At 37.4% G+C, this 26,611-nt stretch overlaps 1 long non-coding RNA gene across 1 annotated transcript; it reads left to right on the forward strand.

The window, feature by feature from the left end:
* The first annotated feature begins 5,899 nt into the window (after positions 1 to 5,899).
* LOC119544437 lies at positions 5,900 to 15,102 on the forward strand. Its single transcript, XR_005218838.1, has 3 exons — positions 5,900 to 6,423; positions 7,315 to 7,431; positions 14,782 to 15,102. It is a non-coding gene; the product is annotated as an uncharacterized LOC119544437 (long non-coding RNA).
* The last annotated feature ends 11,509 nt before the right edge of the window (positions 15,103 to 26,611 follow it).

A 26,611-nucleotide genomic window follows, 5' to 3' on the forward strand; every position in this document is an offset into this window, starting at 1 on the left:
CCTCCAAAAGTAGAGCAAAAACTTGGTTTTCATTGGCTGACATTGAGTCATGGACCCAAACCTGAACCACTCACTGTGTCCTAACAAACAGAATTACTTTAGGGCTGAGACATACACTTACCTCCAAAGACGTGAGTTGGAGGAGTCAGTTGCCTCCACATACATAGATAGTGTCTGGACAAAATTTAGAGTACTGTTACCAAGGTAATTCTATACTAAATGGTCTAATTATCCATTATATCATGACTTTCAAATCAGGCCACTTTTTTTTTTTTTTTGTATTTTTAATGATTATGAGCTGTATGTTTTCTCTGTATAGAGGTGTAGAGGGATACCTGTTGGTGAAAGAAGCTGTAAGCTGCTTTTCTGCAAGGTGACCACAAAGAGTCAATTTGGAGCAGATTTTCTTAATTGAGGGAGAAGTCACTTGAGTGACCTTTCTTCCTATACAGATAGAAAGAAGTAGCAACCCTTGGCTCAGAAAAGGGTGTGTGTATCAGGATATTTTGGGGCTTGATAAACTTTACTCCATGGGTCTTTTGGTAGCAAACCTGGAGAAAAGTCCAGTAAATTTACATTAAACGGAAGAATTCTAGGAGGAAATAGAATCTGAGTCCATCTTATCAGAATATCTGATAGGGTGAGATGATTTCAAATAAAGTCACCATTACCTCTGCAGCTGATGCTGCATCATTGGGGAGAGCAAAAGGGTTCAAAGGAATGTACTGGACTAGTTCAGTTAAATGCAGTGAATTCGTATGGCCATGAAGAAGAAATGGCAGCTAAATGTTGGGAACATGTATGAGACTGATCAAACATCTTAAGTTCCCTCTCTCCCTCCCTCCTTCCCTCCCTTCCAATTATCCAGCTAAAGATGAGTAAATGAGAAACAGAAATGGACCCTTTCTTCGAACTGGCTAGGCTTCCCCAGATTTTGTGGGTTTCAAGAGGTAGCCATTGGGCTTCCTTTTAAATTGGTCCTGTGGGCTAGTAAGTGATTGATTTGAATATTAAAAATATTTGTGAACTTAATTATCTCTCAAACTGGTGAAGCAAGGCACATTGATTTTACCTGATTAATTAAATTTAAAAAAAAAAGCTTAAACAGCCATTCCTAAGAATTCTGTATCTTCTTCTCCTGCTTTCCACCCTCTGATCCTGATCAGAGGAAAAACAAAATTATCTTTAAAAAAAAATGGCTACCAGACCATCAAATGTGGGCTTGGCTGGTAATAACATATCTGAAGAAACAATGAGACAATTGGAAGCAGGAGGAGTAACAGGTCAGCAGTTGAAGCAGAGAGAAATGAGGACCAGAGTGTCAAGCTTTGGCACTTCCCGTCTCTGTAGAGGGACTGCTGGCTCATGGACCTGTCAGACATCTTGGCAGGAATATCTCAGTTCTCAGTTATGCTCCCTTAGCCAGATGCCATTGAACAATCAAATCAAATAATTAACTCTCTTCGTTTTCAGATTCCATGCTCATGAAACAAACTTCTAATTATAATTTGGCTTTCCCACAGGGAAAGAATTTGCTGAATTGAGAATATATTCAGCTGTAATCCTTGGTGATGGAGGATGGCAACATCAAACTGGGCTTTGAAAACACCGCTTTAAAAATTAATATGAAAAAAATACATTGGAAAATATGAAAGTAACATCATTCTAACTCAAACTAAAAAGGGTGGTTGAAGAACATCAGTGTTCTCGTTAAGATAGTAATGATAGCAAAAATTTTGTTTGATTTTTATTCTTTTTTTTGGGAGACCTAACATACCAAGTAAGGTGTTGGTGATATAGCAATGAATTAGAGATAGTCATGTTCTCTCCATTCATGGAGCTTTTGACCTGCAGGAGGAAAATAGATTATATAATGGTAGTTAAATAACTAACTATAATTATTTAGTAACAAAGGTTTAAGAAAAAAAGCATGGGTGGCATGACTTCCTAGTCTAATGGGTCAGAAATGCTTGCTAGAGGAAATAACAGGTTACGGGGGATGTGAAACTTGAGGAAGGAGGAGGAATTAATAGTGGCAGAGGGCAGAAGGGAAGAGTTCTAGATTGAGTCAATTGAGGTTCTTGGCTATAAACAATAGAAACCAATTGGTTAACATCAGTAGATTAAAAACAAATCATTGAAAGAATATTTGGCATGCAGTAGACTCAACGGGAAGACTGGGGAAACAGAACTGAGAAATGAGAGAGAATCAAGATGTAAGGCAAAGGGAAATGCATTTGAGCAAACATCAAAATAATTGTTTGCTTGTGATGCTGTTACAGCAGCTGTCCCCACTTGACATTTGTGCTGAGCTTCTAAATATTCTCTTAACTATCACTGTGCTCTTGTTTCACTTCTTTGTGTTTTAAAGTCCTAGCAGTTGTATATGATTGGCTGAATACGGAAGCCAGCCTCCAAAATGGCTACGATCACTGTGTCCTCGCTTCACCCTCTCAAGTTTCCAAATTCCAATAGAAACATCTGATTGGCCAAGCCTCCTTCATGCATCCAATTCCTGTATGCCAGCTAAATGCACTTCCTGAGTTGTATGGCAGGAAACTTTTTTTTTTAACTTTCATATAGGTACTTTATTATGAACCTGACTTCATATACAAAGTTAGAAAGGCAATTACATTTAAAATTACCTCATTAAAAAGTTTGTCATATTATAGATATGCACTATACGAGCTTCTAGAAGGTAACAGATAAGAGATATTACAACCCATCTTTGAACAGATACAGGAACACCATTACTGAAACTGGCTCCCAGACCAGTGTGTGCCACCTGCTCTCATTTCTGAAGGAAAAGAGGAAGTAAGGAAGCAGGCATTGTTGATACAGTAATTATTGGATGGTTGTATATTTCACATTTCATACCATTGTGTAGTCCCTTTCCTTATTATATTAGGGTTGATTTGGGTGACCAGTAGAATACAGCAGAAGTGATGCTATGTGACTTTGGAGGCTAGGTCATGAAAGACATTGTCATTTCTGCCTTTCTCTCTCTTGATCACTTGCTCTGGAGGAAGCCAGATGCTGTGATGTGAGGAAACTCAAGCAGCCCTATGGAGAGGCTCACAGGGTAAGGAAATGAGGCTGCCTGCCAACTGTTAGCATCAACCTGCCATCATGGGAGTGAGCCGTCTTGGAGGTGGATCCGCCAGCCGTAGGCAAGTCTTCAGATGACTATAGCTGATGTCTTCACTTAACCCCTGGAGAGACTCTGAACCAGAATGGCCCAGCTAAGCTTCTCCTGAATTCTTGTCCCATAGAAATTGTGTAAGACAATAAATGTTTACTTTCATTTGAAGCTGCTAAGTTTTGGGGTAATTTGCTATGCAGCAATAGATAATGAATGTACACACCCAACTTCTGTCTGCTAGGAGAAGAGAGGGGTCCTCTCGTTTTAGATAACAAAATTAACTCAAAAAGGTTTTGCGATAGTTAATTTTATGTCCAACTTGGCTAGGCTATGGTGCCCAGTTGTTTGGTCGAACAGTAGACTAGATGTTGCTGTGAAGTTATTTTGTAGATGTGATTAACCTCTACAACACTTGAGTTTTAGTTAAGGAGATTACCCTCAATAATATAGGTGGGACTCATCAAATCAGGTAAAGGCCTTAAGGGAAAACACAGCTTTCTTAAAGAAGAAGAAATTCTGCTTTAAGACTATAACATCATTAGTTTCCCATCTTTAATTTTTTTTCAAAACAATTTTATTTAACAAACCCTTGCATGGCTCTACAAATATTGACTCATTTAATCCTCATGGCAGCCCTATGAAGTAGGCACTTATTAGTATCCCATTTTGCAGATAATTTTTTTATCTGAGTTAATTTCCTTATCTGTAAAACAAGAGGACATCTCTCCCTTCCTGGCAGATAGGAATGGAATATATTTATTAATTATCAATTGCTGCATAATAAGTTGCCCCAAAACTTAGCAGCTTAAAACAAAATTAAGTATTTATTATCTCATTCACAGATAATAAACTGAGGCAAAGAGAAGTGAAGTAACTTGCCCAAGTGCCAAGTTGGGATTTGAACTCTCTAAATGAGTTCTCCATGTTGCATCTCAATTAATCCAGGCAGAGATTTTACAAGTCACACTTTTCTTAACTTTGTTTACTGTACATATTTTGGTTAAAGTGATTTACATAGGTTCTAAAATATGTTTTAAAAGAAATTTGGTTAAATTATCTTGGTCTCCATTGGAACTGATAAACTGAAAGACCCATTCTCAATTTCCTGGACTATTTGAAAATTTTCACTTTTAGCCTGAATGTTTGCCTGGGATGTGTTGAGCTGTAAGTAATCTCTGTCACTGTGTCCTTGTTTCACCCTCTCAAGTTTCCAAATTCCAGCAGAAGCATCTGATTGGCCAAGCCTCCTTCATGCACCCAATTCCCATATGCCAGCTAAATGCACTTCCTAAACTGTATGGCAGGAAACTGTCAAGTAATGACTTAAATGGAGGGGGAACCTCAGTGCAAAGACTTACCCTTTTCTGTTGACATAACTCAGATCTTGCCTTGTATGGAGATCCTCATTCCCTAGAACACATCCAATTTTACAATATGTTCATGAGCAGTTTAAATGTTACTAAAAATGTTATGCACAGAAGGTAGGATTCCCATTGCACACAGCCCAGTCGAAACTTAGCAAAATTCTCCAATAGATAACTTAGTGTTTATCCTCAAAATTCTTCTCCCTGCCACTAGCCTCAAGTTTCATTTTTTCCTCCCTCACACAGACCCTGAAAATACCCTCTATTGTCTTGAGGCTTTCAACTCTGTGGAAACTCCACTTAGCAAAACAAGTACCCTATATTCAGTGGTTCAGCAACCATCTATTACCAACTCTACTTGCTACAGCTAACATTGGTATGGGATAGGGCCTTGTGTAAGAAAGCAGGGATTTGAGGATACTGTGGATTAACTCAAGGCTGCCTACTTTGCTTTAGAGACACTCAAATTCAATGAAAAATAAATATCCAAACAAAAAACAAAAACTGACAAGAATACCTGCAATAGCTAAACTAAATATTTCTGTGGCCTGCATTTGGTTGACTTGCTGCTCCTTCATTGTCCCACATTCTACCCTAAGTGACATTTCAAAATATGCATCCATGAAATACAAGACTCTTTGAAGCAGGAATTCTAAGACTAAGAAAATTGCAGCATATAATGGCATGAGTCATGGTGAAATAGACAGTTGCTTGAATACTTCACTAATTATTTCAGGATTTGCAGGTAGGAAATCACAACAGTTTGACTTCGAACCATATCTGAAAACCAACTCTAAATTTTATTGTATAATTAAAATGAGAACCTACATCTTTATTCTGAACTTGTCTTCCCAATACTACAGGACAAGCTAACTCAGTTTTCTGCTCTAGGACTATGGATGAGATCTGACCAAGTCACAGGTGATGATAGGCTTAAATTAAAATCAGGCATATAAGCACAGTGTGGTACTGACCTGGCATTTTGGCAATTTTCTAATTTTGTTAATTAGAACACTGTCCTTGTTTGGGTCACTTTGGGGCCAAAATGTATCTATTTCAGATTTATGTGTAAGAAAGTAACTAAATATTGTTGGGAAGGGGTACATCCAACTTGTTCTATTTTTCTCAAGTATTAGGTTTTCAGATAGGGATTTTGTAGTATCTTTATGTGTGTCTTCAGAAAATGCTATAACCAAATAGTTTTAATGCACTTAGAGCTAAACATTGACATGTGATGGACAATCTGCTAAATGCTAATACAATTTATCGTTTTTAAAATTTATAAACACAACATATTGTATGCACTTAATGCTAATCTACTTTAGACATTCATTTGGTTTGACCTATGACTGCAATATATTATGTTCTATGAGATATTATCTTGTCATTTGGAAACACGATTACAATTAATGCGACACACATGACTTTAAACTACTACTTCAACTAGAGATGTGTGAGTAATGAATTAGCGACAGCTTTGAATCCTCTGCTTATAATTTAAAGTACCAGCCTTTAGTTGATGTCTGATTGTGATATACTAAATAAGTCCTAGGATCAAAGAACCACATACTGTTTTTGATACTAGACCTATCATTGATAGTTTCCCATTTAATTTACCTAACACTAGGATAATGTATCCAAATTCATGTAATAAAAACAAGCACAAGAGAGACCATTCATATATTAATGTTGATAATAAAATAAAATCATAGCCAGAGTCCATGTAAACTAGATGCACAAAACTGTTATCTTTTTTTTTCTGCACTCCACTTTTAGGAAAGAAAAAAGATGATATTGGAAAAGGTGAACTGACACCAGGGATTAATCCAAAAGTATCTTTCAGAAAAGAGCTCAGTAAGAAAAAGTCCAATTTCTTGTGTTTCCCACACCTCCTCTCAACACTGACTTTGCTAGACTGTAAGTTCTGGGAAGGCACATAATAGACACACAATAATGTTTGTTGAATGATGTCTTTGACAATTAATGATAAACATAGTAATAGATTCCTGCAAATCCTGAAGAATGACATTAAATTATGGTTGCTATTCTCTATTTGCTATGACTAGATGGACAATGATATGTACTATTAGTGAGCTTTTACTGTGCCCTGGGCACAGTTCTAAAGCATATTAAAAGTATAAACTCATCTTTTATTTATTAGTTCATATTCATATAATTTATCATACGTTTATACATAACATACTTAATATTATGCAGTACATATATAATATATATTATGTAATTTGTATGTAGTTCTTAAGAGCAGCATTGTATTTTAAATTTCTTCAGTATTTTCCACTGTGTACCTGGGAAAATACTATTCCCATAGTTGTAAATCAGTAAAGATTTGTTGAATGAAAATTAGAGTGTTCTTTTTCAACTTTCACATTTTATTTCATAGTGCACTTTAAGAAAAATAGTCCTGTGGGGCTAATAGAACTATGAATAACTCAAACCAATGGCAAACATATCAATAATTTGAGAAGCATAGCTTTCCCTCTAGTTTATTTAAATGCTGTAGATTTGCTGGATTCAATCAATCAATAATTTAAATGCATGGTACTAGGCTGGGGTGGGAGATAAATAAACTTCAACACATTCATAGTCTAACTGAAGAACCCAGGCTAGCATTCATGAACATGAGAACTATTAAATGCTGAATCATACAGCTCATGAGTGCAGAGCAAACAGGTATCAGAAAAGGGAGCAAAATAAGAGTAGTTAGGAACAGAGGCTATCAAGTCAGATAGGTGGGGTTTGAATCTGAAGTTACCTAACTGATCTGAGCTGCTTATATCTCTAAAACAGGGCTATTACTCCCCTTATGGAATTGTGACAGATCAACAAGGCTTATACCTCGGGCACTGAGGACATTGCCTTACACAACGTAAACAACCAATTGGATTAATCAACAAAAGCTCCAAGGTGAAGTAAAGTTTTATTTCGGCCATAGAGGATTAGACTCAGGGGAAAAGAGGGAGGCAAGGGCAGTGTAGGCAGGGGAGGAGCATAAGAAGTAGCCAGCAAGCTGGAGAACTGCCTGGGTGGGCAAAAGTGAGCGAGTCTGCTAGACCAGAGTGGAAGGAGAAAGCTGGAAGCAGTGGGAAGTTAAATTTGTTTAGTAAAGTGAGTTCAGAAATTTGTGAGCCTTGAGGGCATGCCACAGATGTTTGAACTGGAAAGGACATGCAGGGTGGATCATCCTCAATTTCTCCACTCTCTGTAACACTCTGAACTTTAAGTCTTGAACAGCCCGTTATTGCAACTGGAGTACTCTTTTCCTTGCTTTTTCTCCCAGCACTTGGCACATTTTCTTTATATTATGGGTACTAAGTATATGATCTTTTATATAAATTAATGAGCTTGGATGCTGACAGTCCCTCCACTTTGCTTTGTGTTGTACAGGGCATATGTGTCTGTGTCTGTGTGTCTGTGTACATATACATATCTGTATATGAATATGTATCTATCTGTAAAAGATAGGAGTATATGCTTGATAAAGATGACCAATTCATCCTTAGGAATCTTAGACTGAAAGTTCTATAGAAGTGTAATGTAAATTGGATTCTATATGGAGTATCTATATTTTTTGACCCTCATTATGGCATTAAAGTCTTTGATATAACTTGGAGCGTATTCTTCTAAGGATGTATTTTGAAATGTTAGATTTTAATAATAGAATTATAACACATAGTGGTTTGGCATTGCTACATCGGAACATTTTTCTGAAGTTTTAAATAAGAAAATTTATGTTTGGCAATTTAAATTTCAACTTATTGAACTTATTATGAAGTTTAACAAATTAAAACCATCATTTGTCAGTAATTAGAACTATAAAATGACTCAATATGATACATTATGAAAAAAGAAAATAGGATATTTTCCAAAATACAACTTAATTTTAAGTGAAATTAACTTATTAGCTACCTGCTAGATGTCTTCTTGTTCCCTTGCCTAAAGAGTTAGGAATGATCAGTTTTTATTGAGCTTGACTATTGTACTCCAAGGAAAATGTTTTTGAAAAAATCAAATTGTTATGCACTGTTTAAGAAACAGCTTTATGAGGACATTTTAGGATTTTCTCAGATGTCCAATTGAAACTGTCTGATTCTTATGTAGATTTTTTCCAACTTATGACATTTGGTTTGTAGAATGGTGGCTAACAGGAAAATGGCTGCCTACCTGAAGCAGAACTATAATTATGATATCATTAGAAATATTTAAATATAAATAACATTCTATATTCTTGTCACTTGTCTGGGTTTTGACAGGAGAAGCCAGTTTTGATGGGATTCCTGTGGCCCCATAGATTTTTATCCTGTTATCCAATTTTCCGCTGCACTGCTCTCCTTCTGTCAAACTGACTGCCAGCCAGCCTTACATTTCCCCGAGAGGAGGAGCAAAGCTTTGTACTATAGTGGACAGAAGAAGGAGAACAAAAAACTGATTTTTTCCCCCTCCAAGTGCTGTACTCCCTCTTTCTAATGGAAAATTCCATTGTCTGAAGGCTTCAGAGAATAGGGGGAAAGGGGACAGGAAAGACCTGAAGCTTTCATTCAATTGTGCAAGATAATGTTGCAAAGCAGACTAAAAACAGAAGCTGAGCAGCATATAGATCAGCAGACAGTTTTCCAGGATGCTCAGAGTCACAGGAGTTGCTGAGATGCTGCCAAAATTGGTTTGTGCTGAGTATTCCCTAGCATTGCAAATGTTGGCTTGCTGTTGGGTAAAACAAAAGCATGCTTATCAATCATAATGTAGGGAAAAGAAAAGGAGTATTTCCTTTCGATGGAAGAGGTAACAGTGGATGCTACTTGATTTGGGGGTTTTCTATTAGTATTTGCTTGGGGAACAGGTCTTAGAGCAGGGATCAGGCAGGTAAAAAAACATGAGATTGGACTGAGTGAGAACAATAGGGATGCATGAGAAGTAGAGAGAGATGGGGAGCTCAGGCCCCATCCAAAGGCAAATGACCAAAAAATGAAAACAAAAACAAAGCACTCTCTTTAGGCTACACCTATCTTTAAGCTGAATGTGGCCCACGGACCTTTTGATGAAATCTCTGGATTAGAGAAAGAGTGGTTCCCATGTGCTTGTCAGGGAACCAGTGGTACATGGGGTAACTGAAATGGCAGTTCATTTTAACTATGATCACTTATCAAGACCTTATTTTGTCAGGAACTATATTTTGTCCTTTATTTGTATCACTTAAGCCTTATAAGAATTCTTGAAAAATAAATGAATTAAATGAAAAAACAAGCATAAGGTCCAGCAAATATATTTCTTATTATTTATATCATTATTAAGCCAAGTGGGTTTCTATTGGAACCTGGGAATATATTTAGCATACTATGAGTAAAATTTGGTACTTACCAATGAATTATGCAAAATTGAAAATGTTGAACTGTATAAGAAATTCTCAGTACAAGGTTGTAAATTTATATATAAATTTAACTATGGTTTGTTAAATTTATAACTGTGGTTTGCTGTCAGATGTTACAATTTAAAGTTCCATTCTGACTGTAAAGAAATGTTTTGCTGATTAGATTATTATTTTCTCATAAGTGCACCAGTATTTAAAATACTGGAAATAAATGTGAAAGAACTGTACTACTTCTACTTTTCTGGCAGTGCATTAAAATGGAGGTCATACAACCTTGTTGGTTAGAGATTTCTGTTTTTATCCCTACTTACATAGAAAATGAAAAAGATTAAGCCACATTCTGATACAAGAAGGGGGTTATGATGCCTCACAAAGTTCTGGGCTTTAGGGAGTTGCTTAATAAATGCTTGAATGGATGTTGTATTTACCAATATATGAGTTGGATCCTTTTAAGTCCTTGTATCCAGTTCATGTGTATATATACAGCACTCTTGACTGTATTTTTCTACAATTTTGAGCCCATTTGATCAAATTACATTTTTAATTTATAACAATTTAGAATATTTGATGGATTTAATACCTATGAAGTCATATTTTGAAAAGGGTTAAATACCCGAAACCCCACCTGGCTTGCTTTTTGACTCACATTAATGGGTCTAGACAGGCATGTGTCAGTTTTCTCCTCTGTCTTAAGAGACATGGATATGACACAAATTAAGAAAAAGACACGAGTCATCAATAACAGCATTTGGTTGTACACACTAGTTTTTAACAAAGGTATCTTTCTAACTCAAGTAAGTTAGTAGATCTTTAGTGAGAACTGCTAAACATTCAACTAAAAAAAAATTTATAATCTTTCTTGCTGTCAAGTATATATGTTAATTTTAGCTCCTGAAAGCCAGAAGGAATTCTATTTTAATGTGAAATGAAATAAATACACATATATTCCAGTCTTTACTCTATGAAGTATTCTGTTCACTGGCAGTCTATAGTTCATTAAAAAACATACAGACTGAATTGCCTGCATACCTCAAGACAGAGAAAGGAAAAAAACAAGCTACAAGCTTTGACTCATGCTTTTCCGCCTCTCTTAAAAAGCAGAAGAACTATATAGCAGTAGATCCTGACTTCATTCACAGGGGCAAATTTACCAGGGTTTTTATCATTTTTTAATGAATTAAGATTAACAACAAATGAGCCCGACTGCACAGCGTCAGGATCTCTTGAGATGGAATTTTTCTGCTCTTCACTAGAGTGAATTTTAAAACTAGGAATAAAAAATCCTGAGAAATTACTTCCATGTGTACATTTATATATTTATTAAACAGAGTTGAGGCTGTGGAAGATCTCCCTTAAGATTTGCTGGCTTCCTTTTGTGTCCTGCTTGTATCATTACACTCTTAACTTGCGCCATTTTTCAATTCATGCTTCCAAAAGCATTTTAGTGGAGCCTTTTTCCCTTGCCCGTATGGAGGACATTGACTCTGTTGTTCCAATAACAGTATGAAATATAGTTTGTGGTTGCTTTTGGGGCTAAAAGAAACTTATTAGTTTCCTGTTCCTCCATATGTTGACAGAAAAAAGTTACTGTTGCTCAGGTGTCAAGATGTCTTCTGAATTTCTGACTATTTTTTAGATTTTTACATCAGCACATTTTGTAAATGCAGTAAATTTTGTGGCCAAAGTTGGACTCAAAATAATCAAGCCTTCCATCTCTTTCAAAGACAGACAGGGAAACAAACAAACCATTTTGGGGGAGTAATTTTTACAGATTTCTAAGGAGAGTCCATGCATGCAGTTCTTTTTATATGCCAGGGAATGAAAAGGAATAACACCCTTAGTTAATCTCAAAGGTTAATATTATAAATGAATCAATAACAGAATGAAAAAGGAAAAGAAAATGGAAAATATTTAATGAAAGATTCTAGTTCTCTCTAAAGCCTTGCTTCTCAGTGTGGTCTGCTGACCAAGAGCTTCAGCATCACTTGGGAGTTTGCTCAAAATGCAGACTCTCAGGCTTTACTCCAGCCAGAGGGACCCGGAATCTGCATTTTAACAAGATCCCAGGTGATTTGTATACACCTTCAGGTCTCAGAAGCACATAGCTGATTTCTGTGCAGTCACAAAATTCCAAACTTACCACTAGATGAAGTATCAGTAAAGCATTGAGGTTTACAGAGGCAAACTGCTTTGTAAATACAAGCCTGCATTATTTCTGTTTCAATTTGCAACACAAGTAAATTAACTTATCCAATATGGTCAATTTAATTTTTAATTGCTATTGTAAGCTTAAAAATAAATAAGGTTAGAACTGAAAATACAAAAGTTAAATCAAACCCCAAAGGTCACATTTGAAAATCCAAAATACCTACAAACATGCTATAAAATGTCCATGTATGTTTAAAATCTTTAAAATAATGCATTTAAAAATTACTCCACTTGGGGAAGGATAGTTACTTTTGACTTATTTGAGTGCAAAAATGCCATTGAGAAAGGGAACATATGTTTTTCTGTTCTGAAAATTCAAAGCTGGCTAAATGAATTATACACAAACTTATGAAGATAATTCACCTTCGGGCTGAGTCTTTCTCATCACAGTGGCAGCCTGAGTTCAAGAGTGATTTGAGTGGCATTTGTGACACCTGCAATCGTAGGTTTTAATAAGGGCCATTTTCCCCCTTTCACATTCACAGTTGAACATTATGTCTGAATACTGACGGCAAAAGTGATCACTGATATTTGTTCTATTGTTTGCATGCTTCTTTATCTGATGGTAGAGAAGTGTTTTTCTCGATTGTTTTCATTTCTTTTTTTTTTTACTTTCTTCCATTCTTTTCCTCCTTCTCCACTTTCTTCTTCTTCTTCTTCCTCTCCCCTTCCTCCTCTTTCTTCCCCTCTTCCCTCTCTCCCCCCCCCCATATCCTTTTTCATTCTTATCCAATTAAGTATTTGAGTGCCTATTATGTACATGGTTCAGACTGAGGATATGAAAGAAGCAGATACGACTTTTGTCTTCCAGAATTCTAGAAGTTCCTAATATATTTTCTGGGATAAAACACCATCTCAGCATATGCTACAAGAGTGTTTTTCTTTTTATCATTATATATTCAGGACCAGTTCTGTTTTTACTGGAGTTTCTTTTTATTCCCTCCACACTACCCCTGTTTCTTTGTAAGCAGATCAGTTGCTATGGAAACACATCACTGTTCAGGGTGTGGTGACCACCACAATCTATGTATGACTCAAACATTAGTGCATGAAACTTAAGATCACACATTGCCCTTCTAATACTCTTCGTGCATTGTTTCTAGGCCTACTGTGCCTTTACTGAGATGCTATCATCCTACAAAACAGATTTTTCTTGGTTCAGTACATTTGACATTTTGTTTTAGATCTAAAAATTACCAAAAAATTATGTGAACCACAAACATATTTGTAGCAAGCAAAAAACCTATTATCTAATAACTTGTCTTGTATAATCAGCAAGATATAGTGAAAAGTCATACTGATTTGGCTTCAGAATAAATGAGTAACATCCAATTTCATAACCAAATTTACCAAACTCCATAAATTCTGAAAAAGAAATCCAGAAAAATTCATCTATCATAAAAATATCTTTTAAGTCTATTTTCAGTTCTCTGGTAGGTTGCCTTTGGGGTAAAGGAAGAAATCTTTTAAAAAAAATTTACCCCATTTTACTTCATAGAATGAATGGCTTTTCCAAACTTCCTCATGTACTCTCATTTAAAAGCTATGTTTTGCAACTTTTGTAGGTTTTGTAAGTTTTACCACAATTAAAAATAAATAATTTTTTAAAAGCTGTGTTTTACATTTGGTAGTAGGCATCAATCCTCATTATATTAAAACAAACAGGAAATTGATGTTAGTATATATTTACAAATTGTGTCTCTGCCTAAAAAAAAAAAAAAAAAACTTGAGATTTAGCCTCTGTGCTGTGCTATGAACTATTAGAACTGATTACAGTGGCTATCATAGCCCTTGTGCTAAAATTATGACATAACAATACATTTTATACCACTGAAGCAATGTGCCATGTTCTCCCCCTCACAGAGAATACTTTGAAAAGGAAATTCAAGGATTTATATGGATGTGAGTGGAAGCACAGGCAATGGCAGCATCATTTTTGATTGGCTTCCATCTACCCTCCTGTGGTCCCCTGATTCTTGGGCTGCTCCTTCTCGGCATTTTTCTCTTGGGTCTTCATTTCTGGTCTCTTTCTCTGGTTCCTCACTGTTTACATGTCCATCTTCCTTCTACTAGACTGTAGCTCCTCAAGGGGAAAGAGCACATAACTCATGCTTCTCTCTGCAGTACCCAGAGATGGTACATTAGAGGTGGGCCACATTCTTGGACCAAATATTTGAGGAACCAAATTCTTATTTGTCCTGCCAGAAATCACCAATGATGGGGAAGTGTGGGGATAGGTGCATGCTTTGTGATCCTGAAATCATTCCTCATAGATGATTACATTGTCTGCTTAAGCCTGTGACCTGGATGTGGATATATATAGATATCTTACACCAGGAGGGAAAGTTACACTATGTCTGTAACAGCCCATTTAATTGGCAGTGGTCCAGGGACACTAGGGAAGCTGTGACTCTTGCAGCACTTTTCTTTCCTACTGGCTTCTCCTGTGACTCTTGCAGCACTTTTCTTTCCAACTAGCTTCTCGATAGAACTACTATTAATACTTAAAAACAAAACAAAACAAACATATTTTGATTACAACCAATATTGCTACCATTATCAGTCATCATTTATTAAATACCAAGCCCTATGTGGAGCACCTCAAATATAGCACCTTATTTATTTCTTCCAACAGCCCTAGAAAAAGGACAATATCATTTTCCCCATTTTATACTTTTTTACAGAAAATTGAAGCTCAGAGAGGCTACATCACTTGACCAAATTTACGCAGCTAAGTGGAAGAGCATTCCAAAGCCAGCTGCCCTTCACCATGCAGAGTTGAGCCGTGTGACTTCCTCTACAATACCAGCACAGATCATCACACTAGTCTCCTTTCAGCAGGGACTTAGCACAGTTGAGGGCACAGAGTAGGAACTCACAAAATGTTTTGATCGGTTGTTTCATGTTAGCTCCAGGCACATGAATGGGGATTTAGAACAAAAGGACAATGGGTCCCCTATATATGCTTCTTCATCATCATCATCATCATCATCATCATCATCATGTCTTTATCCACAATTTGCTTTTCAAAGTAAAGTTTGTGTTAGAGAAGGGTGACTTAGCTATAATTTACATTTTACCTGGAGATCAGCGCTCTAAAATCGTTCAGTTATTTTAGTGCAACTTTGGGGAGGCTTCAAACAATCTAAATAAAATCAAAGTAATATATACATATAGCTATAAATATCTAACTATATTTAATTCTCTTGATGAAGAACTGATTCAACCATCCCAGGAATGAAAAATATTATATAACTCAAATAAAGTACCTAAAAAATGGTGATTCCAATGGCTATTGTCCTTTGCAGGTATTACATGTTTATCTGTTAGATGGCTTTCCTGCTCTTTTTCACAATACCAGTATGTGTTTGGAAAATTTGAGACGAGCAGCATTATCTGCTCCCTAGCAGAGTAGGTAGTAAGAAACTGCAGAGCATGTTCCACTGTTATTTGTGCCAAAGGCAGGCCAGTGCCAATGGTGACAAGAGTGATGATGGGGTCGGCTTCCCTGAGGGATCAGCCTGGGCGGTAGAGGCAGCGTCAGTGTGGGGGTGTGGAGGGTGGGGTGGGCTGAGGACTCCTGGGGGGCGGTGCCAATCAGACTTCCGCCGGTCTGGGAGGCTCCCGCATGGTGCTTCGGGCAGCCTTTGCAGCCTCCATAGAAGAACCTAGATTCAAAGCAGGGTTGTTTTTGTTTGTTTGTTTTAGGCATTTCCTTTGAGCACAGGTATTTCCCGTTAATCAGGCTACATAAATTATTTCTTTAAAACATTCTCTTTTAAGGTAGCCTATTTTATCTAGAAGTTGCTGAAATTGAAGATTTCTAGATTAGTTTTAATAAAAAGATGACAGCAGAAGGCAAGGCATGCTAAAACGAGTTAAGTATTCTGAAAAGAAAGGATATTGGTACGATTCAGAAGTAGTTTGTAAAATTTTTATGATTGAGAAACAAATCATGTCATTTCCTAATATATATTTATTTTTGTTTACTACAGCTTTATGACTTAGTCAATATTTATTTCTATGATTTGTGACTGGTTTTCAAAAATATACAATTTAAAAATGAGTGATATGTTGTAAGACTACAACCAAATATTACTCCCTTCTCCATTTTTAATATCTATCCCTGATTCTTAATCACATTTTCTAATATTAGCTACTACCCATGTAACTGACATATTTACAGTATGCATAAATTGTCCAATTCCCCTAGAGTCCTAGCTCTACAAATTTTCTAAGAGCTAATAAAGATTAAACTAGTTCCTTTTTTTTTTTTTTTTTTTAATAAAGGGTTCCTTTCTTACAGGAGTAAAATTCTGAAAAAGATCCAAGCAGTTTCCTCTGATAAGAAATGGCCACAGTTTTTTTCATCTGAAACCATTATGGAAGGCACTGAGGCATGCCAGTTGATCATTCATTATTCACTGCTGAGGTAGATCACTAGAAAGCAGGAGAGGCCATGTGTTCTGCTTCTTCTCATCCCCTAAAGGCACACTCCCTCAACAAGCCTGGCCGCAGTGCCCAGGGCTGGGCTGTCAACTGGAAGTGACAGAAAGTCCTTTGCCCCCAAATATGAACCATGTGCCTTTTTATTCCACTATGACTGCTCCAATCTCTGGAGTCTAGAAATTTCCTTGGTTTCAAGAGTCCTTTTTTTTTAAGAAAAACAATGCAAATCTCTGAGCATGGCTTAATTAGCAGTAGCTCTTTGTTAGGATATAGTTGACAGGACAGTAACATGGTATTTAGGACCGGCGTTATAGGTGGGAGGGTACCTGAAGGGTTGCAAGGGTGGTTAGCGAAAGAGGCTGATTCTGATAATTCTACATTGTATGTCAGTTGATGCTTTCTATGTAGAATGTTGACTCCATGCACAATATAGGGTTTGTCTGTGGCAACAAACTGAGGAGAACTCCTTTATATTTGAAAATGCCTTGGAAATAATTAATTTTATTAAAATTTTCTGAAATGGAAGTGTTATCATACGTGCATAAATCAGACTGCCCAGGGTGATAAAATGGGACCACTAACTAGAAAAACTGTATACCCAAGAGGATTTGTGATTTATTTATGCTGCTCTTTAGAGGGTTTCATGGGCCCTACTACTGTCGTGTCTTTAAGCCAAAACCAAATGTGTTCTTGAAATTACCTGACCAATTTCATCTCAAATGGTTACGTAGGTAACCCTTCTACTATCTTCCACTACCTTCACACCCTGCCCCCCACTTTTGGGGAAGTATACATCTTGAGACTTATCAAAGACGTGTTTTTGCTAAATTTATATATATGATTCTTGAGAGTCAAAAAATTCCTAAACTAGCACTATATATATATATTGATATAGATATAGATATTTTTTTCCTTCTCAAAAGCCCTTGAACTATTGTTCAGGTTCCCCAGAGTAGGGAGTGCAAGAGGTTTAGTAGGGATTAAAAAATCTGTGGGAGCAATGGGCAGGGCATGGAATTGAGGAGAGCAACAAGTCAAATTGTGAAACATGCTCAACAATGCCTTGGCCAATCTCACGGGCAGCTTGGGAGTGAGTACTGCCTGTCAGTGTCCTTCATCAGACCCAAATGGCTGGGCAGCTGTTCCCTGACTGACTCAGTCGCAGACTACAGGCTGCCCCAGGTAGGGTTTGACTGTGTGCAAAGCAGCTCTGCAGCTAAAGCAGCTCCCAGAGGGACTGACTGCTGGAGGCTGCCTGCTGCCTGCACTTCCTGAAGCTGGACAGCAAACTCTTCCCACAGTGGGATCTGAACAGCACGTCTCTGTCTATGGTAGATTTTCTTTTTCTTGACATCTTATTCACCGACCTGATCTCTCTACAAATGGTTGACCATTAACTTTGTGAGTTTCTTAATGATTTTACTATATATGTCACTTTACTTCTTCAAAGTGTCCTAACATAACTTTCACCACATGAGAATAGTGTAAAGATTAAGAGTAGGTACTTGGTTCAAATCTTCTGCCTCTACCGCTTACTAGCTGTTTAACTCCAGGCAGGTTTCTTAACCTCTCTAAACTTCAGCATCCCCATTTATGAGTTGTGTGATTGAATGCATAATGCATGCAAATTCCTTGGCTCAGTGCCTGGCATATTGTATGTGCCCAACAACTGCTAGTCATTACTAATATTTACCACTGTTATTCTATATACTCACTTGATCCAGAACCAGGCGCCTGAGAAATGTTTTAAATGCACTGGTCAATGTTAGAGGAAGAAACCACCTCCCAACTATATTGGCCTATGAGGCATCATGGCATAAGAACAAAAACTCAGTTAAAATAATTAAATAAGTGCAAGGCAAGGTGAGAGAAAACACCATCTGCCAGCAATCCATGAGTCATTTCGGAGGGAGTTGGAAGATAATGAGGGCCATTGCATTCTGGTCATGGATGGTTCCTTCTGCTTGGCTGGTGTTATCACCTTTCTCTGAATAAAAATAGTCCATGCATCCTTTACTACAGCTCAGTAAATACAGATTATGTGAGTAAAAATAAATGGATGCACAATAAAATTTGGGGGGAGATTTGCTGCAATTTATTTTTGTTTCCTAATGTGCCCATGAATTTCAGTACAATCAACAATTTAATCTAAACGGCAAGGCATTTGTGTTTGGGCTGTTTATCATCAGTTTTACACTATTTTCTTAGCAGTCCTGACTGTATGAAATACTTAGTGTCACAAAACGAACTGCAGATTTAAAGACAGTGTAGTGTATTGAATGCAGTGCTATAGAGAGGCTCAGACTTGGGTTTGTCTACCTACTACCATGTAGGATATTACCTGTTCCCTAAGCCTTGGGTTTTTCTTCAACAAAATGGTGATGCTAATAAATCTTGTAATGTTTAAATGAGATAATATGACAGCTGATTAAGATGTTTCTCTTAAACTGCTTTGCAAATACCAGTTTATTATAATTAAAATTAAAAGCTGCTTTCATTGTGAGTCTAAAATGAAACTTTTAACTGTCAGTTCCTAGCCAAGAGAGCTTGGGGAACTTACTTAAACTGTGATGTGTTGCCTTATCTGCAAAATGGAGATAATACTGTATTGACCTCATAGGGTTGTTGTGAGGATACCATGAGATGCTCAGTACAGTGCTAGAACACATTACACAAATAACACAAATAACAGTGCTTATTTGGCTGTTATTGTTACTATTTTACTTCAAAAGCAAATAGGAGTCATTCGAGTTCTGTACTGTTAAAAGCAGTACTTTTTGTGACAATGTATTCTGGAATGGTTTCCTAATATTTTTATTTTAAATCTGGAGTTGTATAGGTCTTAGTTTCCTGGGGCTGCCGTAACTAAGTACCCCAAATTGCTTAAAACAACAGAAATTTGTTGTCTCAGAGCTCTGGAGGTGGGAAGTCTGAAATCAAGGTGTCAGAAGGGCCAGGCTCCTTTGGAAGTCTGTAGGGAAGCATCTGTTCCCTGCCTCTCTCCTGGCTTGCGATGGTGGCTGGCAGTTGTTGGCGTTCCTTGGCTTGTGGCATAACTTAATTTCTTCCTCTGTTGTTACTTGGCCATCTTCTCTCTGTCTGGCAGTCTGTCTGGCTATGTCCCCTCTCCCCTTCTTATAAGGATACCAGTCCATATGGATTAAGGGCCCACCCTACTCTAGGATGACTTAAATTTGACTTGTGTAATTCCATCTGTAACAGCTCTTTTTCCAAATAAGGCCACATTCTGAGGTACTGGGGATTAGGACTTCAACATCTTTTGAGGGGGGACATAATTGAAGCCATAACATATAGTGACATATATTAACTTATAGCTGGGTATTCCAGAGGATAGAGTAACAATGACAAAAACAAAATGAAAACAAAAACAAAAACCAGAAACAAATAGAAGAAGGGAAAAGGCCCTTGAAAAGGGGAGTGTAGGAGAGGAGTTCTAGGTTTTGTTTTATTTTTGAAAATATTTGTATGTTCAAATTGGTTTCAATTTTTAAAAAAGGACACTGATTAAAAAGGTGTGAGTGTTGTGTGTGTGTGTAGATATATATAGAGATATAGATATAGATATATGGATAGATATAGATAGTATAGATATATTGTATAGTGTGTAGGTGTGGTGGTCTGGAGCCTGATTTTGTAGTCCTTCTTCTGTCACAAAAAGCTGTCTATGGACAGTGAACAAATCATTTAATATCTGTGATTCCCCCAAGAAAGATGGCTAGACAAGATCAGTGTTTCTCAAGCTTGGCCACACATTAAATCATTGGGAGGGCTTTTGAAAAAACTGTATCTGGGCTCCACTGAGTCCACCCCAGATTATTTGAATGTTAATCTTGGTGGGGAGCAACTGGTCACCCAGATCACCAGGTGTTTGGGATATATAATTAGGGTGAGGACCATCCAACTGAATGATCACTAAGCTCTCTTCCAACTCTGAAATCTTGTATATCTGTGCATCTCTCTTTACTAAGTCATGCACATGATAAGGACTTTTGAAATTAAAACAGATATAAAGCAGTATTTAGAGAAGGTAAAGGAATTTGATGTAAGCTATTAGCTTCTGAAAAAGAGCAAGTATTTTCTGAACCTCTCTATGAATCATAAGGTCTCTTTTTATGAGATATGTGATGATTAAACTTCAAGTATACAGAGCGTGTATTGGACTCAGCTATCACCTTTTCAATTTTTCTGTTGTTTATGTGAAAAGTTCCATCCTTGAAGAAGCTTGGCTCTATTAGAAGCAAAATATTTAACATAACATTAAAAAATCACATGTAAGGCTTCTTCCCTGCTGATGGGCTATGAGAAAAGAAGAGAAAAAAAACTGGGGAAATGTTTCCAGAGAGAGATTTTCTCACCCATCAATCTTAGCACAGAGCAGCAGCCTGGAAAGAAAGATTTTTGAAATAGAAATATTCAGTGAAAAAACACCAATAATTTCCACTGATATCATTACAATGATGGAAGGAACATATGGCTTAGATTAGGCAAATGACTGCTAGCTATGAGGGTGCATTTGCAGGAGGCATTAATTAGGACTGAGAGTACCTCAACTGCTTGACTTGGGAAACAAATTTGTTTAGTAAGCTTCATGGTTTGCAGATGCCTTTCCCTCTTCCTTTAGCTGTGGTTCCAAATAAAACTGTTTCATCTGTGCGAATCTAAGCCACTTGAGAAGTCACATGATTTTTGTGTTTCACTCCATTCATGTTTGGAAGCAAGTTGACATGACCTTCATATGGTTAAAGTGTCTTTTACCAGCAATGCACACCCAGGTGATAGCCTCATCACTTGACATCAGGATCTGATTTTGATGGGTTCAGGGCTTTGCCTTTAGAGAGACCTCCATTCATTGGAATACTACAACCGAATGGAGATGTGCTGTTTATTTCTGGAGACGCTCTGTGTCGGCGTGTGCTTGAGTGGAGGACACTGCACGTGTCCTCTCTTCTGCTTTTATCAGCTCCGGCTGTTTCCTTTGATCAGTGGCTGATAAAATACCTCTTGAGCTTTGTGGAGCTGATGAAAGCCATATGTCTTTGGAATTTGATTTCTGGTATTACCATAATGTTAATATCTGTCAGTACATTTTAAAACATGAGCATGAGACATTATATACCATGGAATTCTCTGGTGAATACCAGCTAGGGCAGCTGACATGTGGATTATGTTGAACTCTCAAAAGCAAAAACTGTATCACTTTCCTAAGCTAGGAGAGCTGTAACGACTCTCTAGGGACAAATAAACATTTCTTGTGAGGTCACCACTTGCTTAATTGCTAGCCTAGAGCTCTAGAGTCCTTGCTCCCCTAAGTGAACTCATTTTAATAAAAGTAAAATTTTCCAACTGTTTTACTGGTTCTTGGTGAAGAAGGCAAAGGTCACGTGGAAACTGAGGAAGAAATTTTTCACTCATTAAGGCAATATTTGTAGGGTTGAATAGAATAGTGGGTTATGTGAAGAAATAAAATTGGGTGGCAATCAAGAATGAACATTCTGGAACCAGAGTTCCTGGCTTAAATCCTAGTTCTATTCTTGCTAGCTGTAAATACTGGGCAAGTTACTAAACTCTCTGAACCTCAGTTTCATCATCTCTAAAACAGAGATGGTAATAGATTGAATGTGTTACTATGTGTAAAGCGCTTAGTATAGTGTCTGTACATCAAAAGCACTCAATAAGCTGTTGGCCACTGGGGCAGAACCAGATACAGGCAGTGCTGTGAATATCAGGCAGACACCTTTCTTCAGGGTCAGGGTGATTGCATGAGCCTAATGTAAGATACTGCTTCTCTTCCTGAGCCTGGTACCAAATGGTTTTGTGATGCTTAATAAGGAGTGTGAATCCCCCAAAGTACCTAACGGTCCTTGTTTATAAAGTGTGGATTAATTCAATGACACAGCATGTTGGGAGAAAAAAATAAGACCATTCTTTTAAGTACTTTCAGCAACAATGGGAGCATGAAGGCGAGTTCAGAAAGTGATATGTATAATAATTCAATTTGTCAATCAAAACCTCTCAAATAACAATAAAAATGTTACTGAAATAGTTAAATAACTGATTCCCAGAATTTGTCTACATAACTATTTCATTTTAGCCAGTCATTTATTAAAAGCAAAATGCAAAATCATTTACTTTTTTTTTAAATTTTTAACGTACCCCACCTAGTTCCAGAAAGGACCTAAGGCCCCTGAAAAGCAGTTGTTGCAGATGTTCGGAAAATAAGTTAGTAAGCTTTATTTTCTTGTGGCTTTCAGTATCACTACTTGATGCCCAGAATTCAATATTTTTCTTCTGTCAGTTTCATTTAAACATGTATCTTTGTCACATGTGTTATTCATTAAATTCAATAGCAACCAAGTAGGAAACTCTTCTAAGGAAAAGCCACTCATTAGAGGGTTCTGTATTAACTATTCAAATTATTTATTGTAATATTATAAACTCATAATAAATTGACAGCGAAGTGGTCATGTTATCATTGTCCCTGACACCTCCTGGCAGCCCCTTCTTTCTGACCACACCCAGTCTTCAGTTCCTCTGAAGTGTTTGTGGTGTAACTTTTTGTAAAGCCTAATTGAGTTCTAAGATAAGAGGTGGGGTGGGTGGGGAGCTGTTTTCCTTGACACATAATAAGACATTAGTAAATGTTGTGGCGATGATTCTTTCTTATGGAACATAATAAATTTGAAGAAAAGTGAAAGAGTACAGGAGAATTGGGTTATAGGGCTACCATTCAATTAACTGTGGAAACTTGGGCAAGTCACTTTAATTCCTACAGACTCTGCTCATCTATGAAATGAACCGGATGAGCTAGTTCTATCCTCACCTTTCTAACCATCATGTGATGATTTCAAGATACTGTGAATCAGCATAATTGCAGAGACTTTAACAGTTGCATTACAGTCTTAATGGAAAATTTCTTAACATTGCATTTACTTTATCCATATAACGCAAGATCAAATGTCTGGATGTTTTAATGTATTCAGATATCTGACAGATATAACCAAGGTTTTTCATCCTCTTATTCATAATTTTAGTGTCATTTTCTTTTTAGTATGTGTTCTTTGACTTTTATTTACTCTTGGAGGTGTGTGTGTGTATGTATGTTTGTATGCTTTTATTGCAGAACAGGAGAGAATATAATTTATTGAAAAGGAAAATATTCTTGTCAAGCGAGTTTCTAAAAATTAACATGCATTAATTCAAGAAATATTTATTCAGTAATCTAGGAAATATGAATGCAACAATGAATAACACATGGTGCTTGCCCCAAGAAGCGTATGGCCTAGTGGGAGTATAGGAAAGTAAATAGATAATTATAAAACAGCTAGATACAGATGATGATTGGGGAAAGTTCAGAGTCAAAATGCGCACAAATGAAGCACCTAATCCAAACTGCAAATCATTGCAGACTTCCCAGAAGACATGGTATCTAAACAGATGCCTGAGGGATGACTAGGGTTAGTTAGAAAAACGGAATTGTTTCAGGCAGGATAAGGTGCATGCACAAAGGCCTGGGAGTGAGAGAAAACCATATATGTCCAAGAAGGTAATTTACAGTAAGTGTTTGTGGGAAGGAGAGAGGAAGAAGGCAGCGAAGAGAAATGAGCACACAGAGATACTCAAGGAGTTTGGATTTGATCCTGAGGACAATGAAGAACCATTGAAGGGTTTTCCAGAGAGGAATAACATATAATATTAACATTAAAAATATCACTGCCCAGAGTAAAGCAAAATATTTGGAGTGGAGAGATCAATCAAAGCACTGAGACAATAAGCCAGGCTACAGGTAATAGTGGCTGTGGTGGATTGAATTAGGTACCCCAATTTAAGTATGTTCTGGTCTTACTCCACATGCCTGTGAGAGTGAACCTGTTGTGAATGGGATCTCTTGCAGGAGTTGTTTTAGTTAAGATGTGGCTCATCTGAAAGAGGATTGGACTAAATCCAGATTACTTGAGTCCTTTATAAACAGAAGAAATTCAGACATTGAGAGTGAAAGCTATGGGAAAGAGCTGGAATCTGGAAGTCAAAGGAACCCAGAAAAGAAAGGAGAGGACATCTCTACATGACAGGAAAGCCAAGGAACCCAAGGATTTCTGGCCAGTCAGAATGCTACCAACCCCAGAAAGAAGCAAGACTTTTAGATAATGCCTGTATCTGTACTTCTGGCCTCTGAAACCATGAACCAATAAATTCCCATTGTTTAAGCCAACTCATTGGGGTGTTCGTCATAGTAGCTCAAGAAATTTAAGACACTGGCCTAAACTACGGTGGAAATGATATGGGAAAAAGAAAAGAAGATGGATTCAAGAAATTTTAAGCAGGTAGAATCAACGGAGTTTGATGATTGATTCATACAAAAACATTTATAGGATTATTGGTTTGGGCCATTATAGAGTACTGGTATTAGACCTATCCTCCCACTGTCAATAACTATGAAACCTGGGCAAACTATATAAAACCATATTTGCAGACACTGTATAGCAGTCAATGCTGGGCTGAAATCCTTGGGAAAGGAGAAGCACATGAGGTAAGCTCCAGATTCACAGAGGCTTTATCAGAGAGAACATTTTCCAGGCCATGGTGTAGGGAGATACGACTCAGATAGAGAGCATCAGTTTTGTTGGGTGAAGTCTGCAGAAATTAAGAGTTTGGGGCAGCAAAGGTAGCTGGGATTTGAGGTGAAGGCCAAAAAATGGGGAAGCTGCAGGAAAGAAACTCCAGGAATCTGAGTGGAAATTCCCTCAGGTCATTGGTCAACTCTTGGACTCTGCAAGCACAGGGTGAGGCTCCAGGAGGCCTGGAAGTGAACCTCTGCTTGGAGGCTCAGTCCAGGGGAGATGTTGGCTTGCAAGCTCAGCCAGATTAGAGAGGACTTCATGGAACCCCTAGCATTTAATTGAGACCCTGGCTAGGTCAAACTGTGGAGTAAGTACCATGTCTTAGGAGTTAGAACAAAACTGGAATAAAGTACCCCAACAAGAACATAAGCTGAATCTCCAGTAATTTAACTACCTGCCATGACAAAACTCAACTCTCTTTCAAGACAACATAATGCAGTTTCTACAATACAGTATCCACAATGTGCGACTTTCAATCAAACATTACTACACATTCAAAGAAGCAGGAAAACTATCTGGTAATCAAGTGATAAAACAGTGAATAAAAGCAAAACTAAAGATAGATCTGAAAATCTTCATATTTATAGAGAGCTTACTATGTACAGAGATACTGTTTCAGCTGTGAACAAGACAGAAAAATAAGAATCCTAATTTGTGGAACTCTTGAAAGAGAAGACAAACAATAAAGGGTTTAGTATGTTTGATGGTTAAAAAAACAAAAAGCATAGAGAAAGAGAGTGTTGGGATGGGCTTTTAAGTAGAAGGCTAGAAAAAAATTGAGTGTTTGGGACTGACAGACAGAAATTAAATGATGTTCTAAGTATGTGATTTTTATATTGCCTTAAGATAAGCAGTATGAGAGGAGTAGCAGAATTGCAGAATTTGTAGGAAGATATTTTAGGAACTTGAGCTTGAGATGCCTGTGAGACTTTAACTGGAATTTGACAGGCAATTGGAGACATGAATTTGGAGAAGAAAAGATATCTATTCCAGAGATATGAATTTGGAAGTGATCAGCATATGATAAAAAACATGAGTGGGTTAAATTACTAACAGATAGGTATAAAATGAGGAGGGAAGAACCCCAGAGTACTTAGAATTTAAGATGAAGACATGAGACACAGAAGTAAATCAAAGAGACTGGGAAATAGCTGGAGAGATGAGACAATCCAGTAGAACATGTTGTCATGGAAATCAAGTGTTTTAGCAGGAGGAAGTCAGCCTTACCAAATGCTGAGGAATCATATAAGCACTAAAACGTTTTCTTGGGTTTAAAAACAAATAGTTTGGGTTTGTTTTTCGAAGCGTTCCTGAGGTGGAGAACGGTGGCCAGACGGAACGACTGTGGGGCTGAGGGACTGGCGGTCGGTGGGCGGAAGGGCGCCGAGGCGGGCTCGGCCGAGCCGCGGAGCGCCGGGGATGCAGC

The sequence above is a fragment of the Choloepus didactylus genome, chromosome 9, assembly GCF_015220235.1.
Source record: "Choloepus didactylus isolate mChoDid1 chromosome 9, mChoDid1.pri, whole genome shotgun sequence".
Taxonomy (NCBI): Eukaryota; Metazoa; Chordata; class Mammalia; order Pilosa; family Megalonychidae; genus Choloepus; species Choloepus didactylus.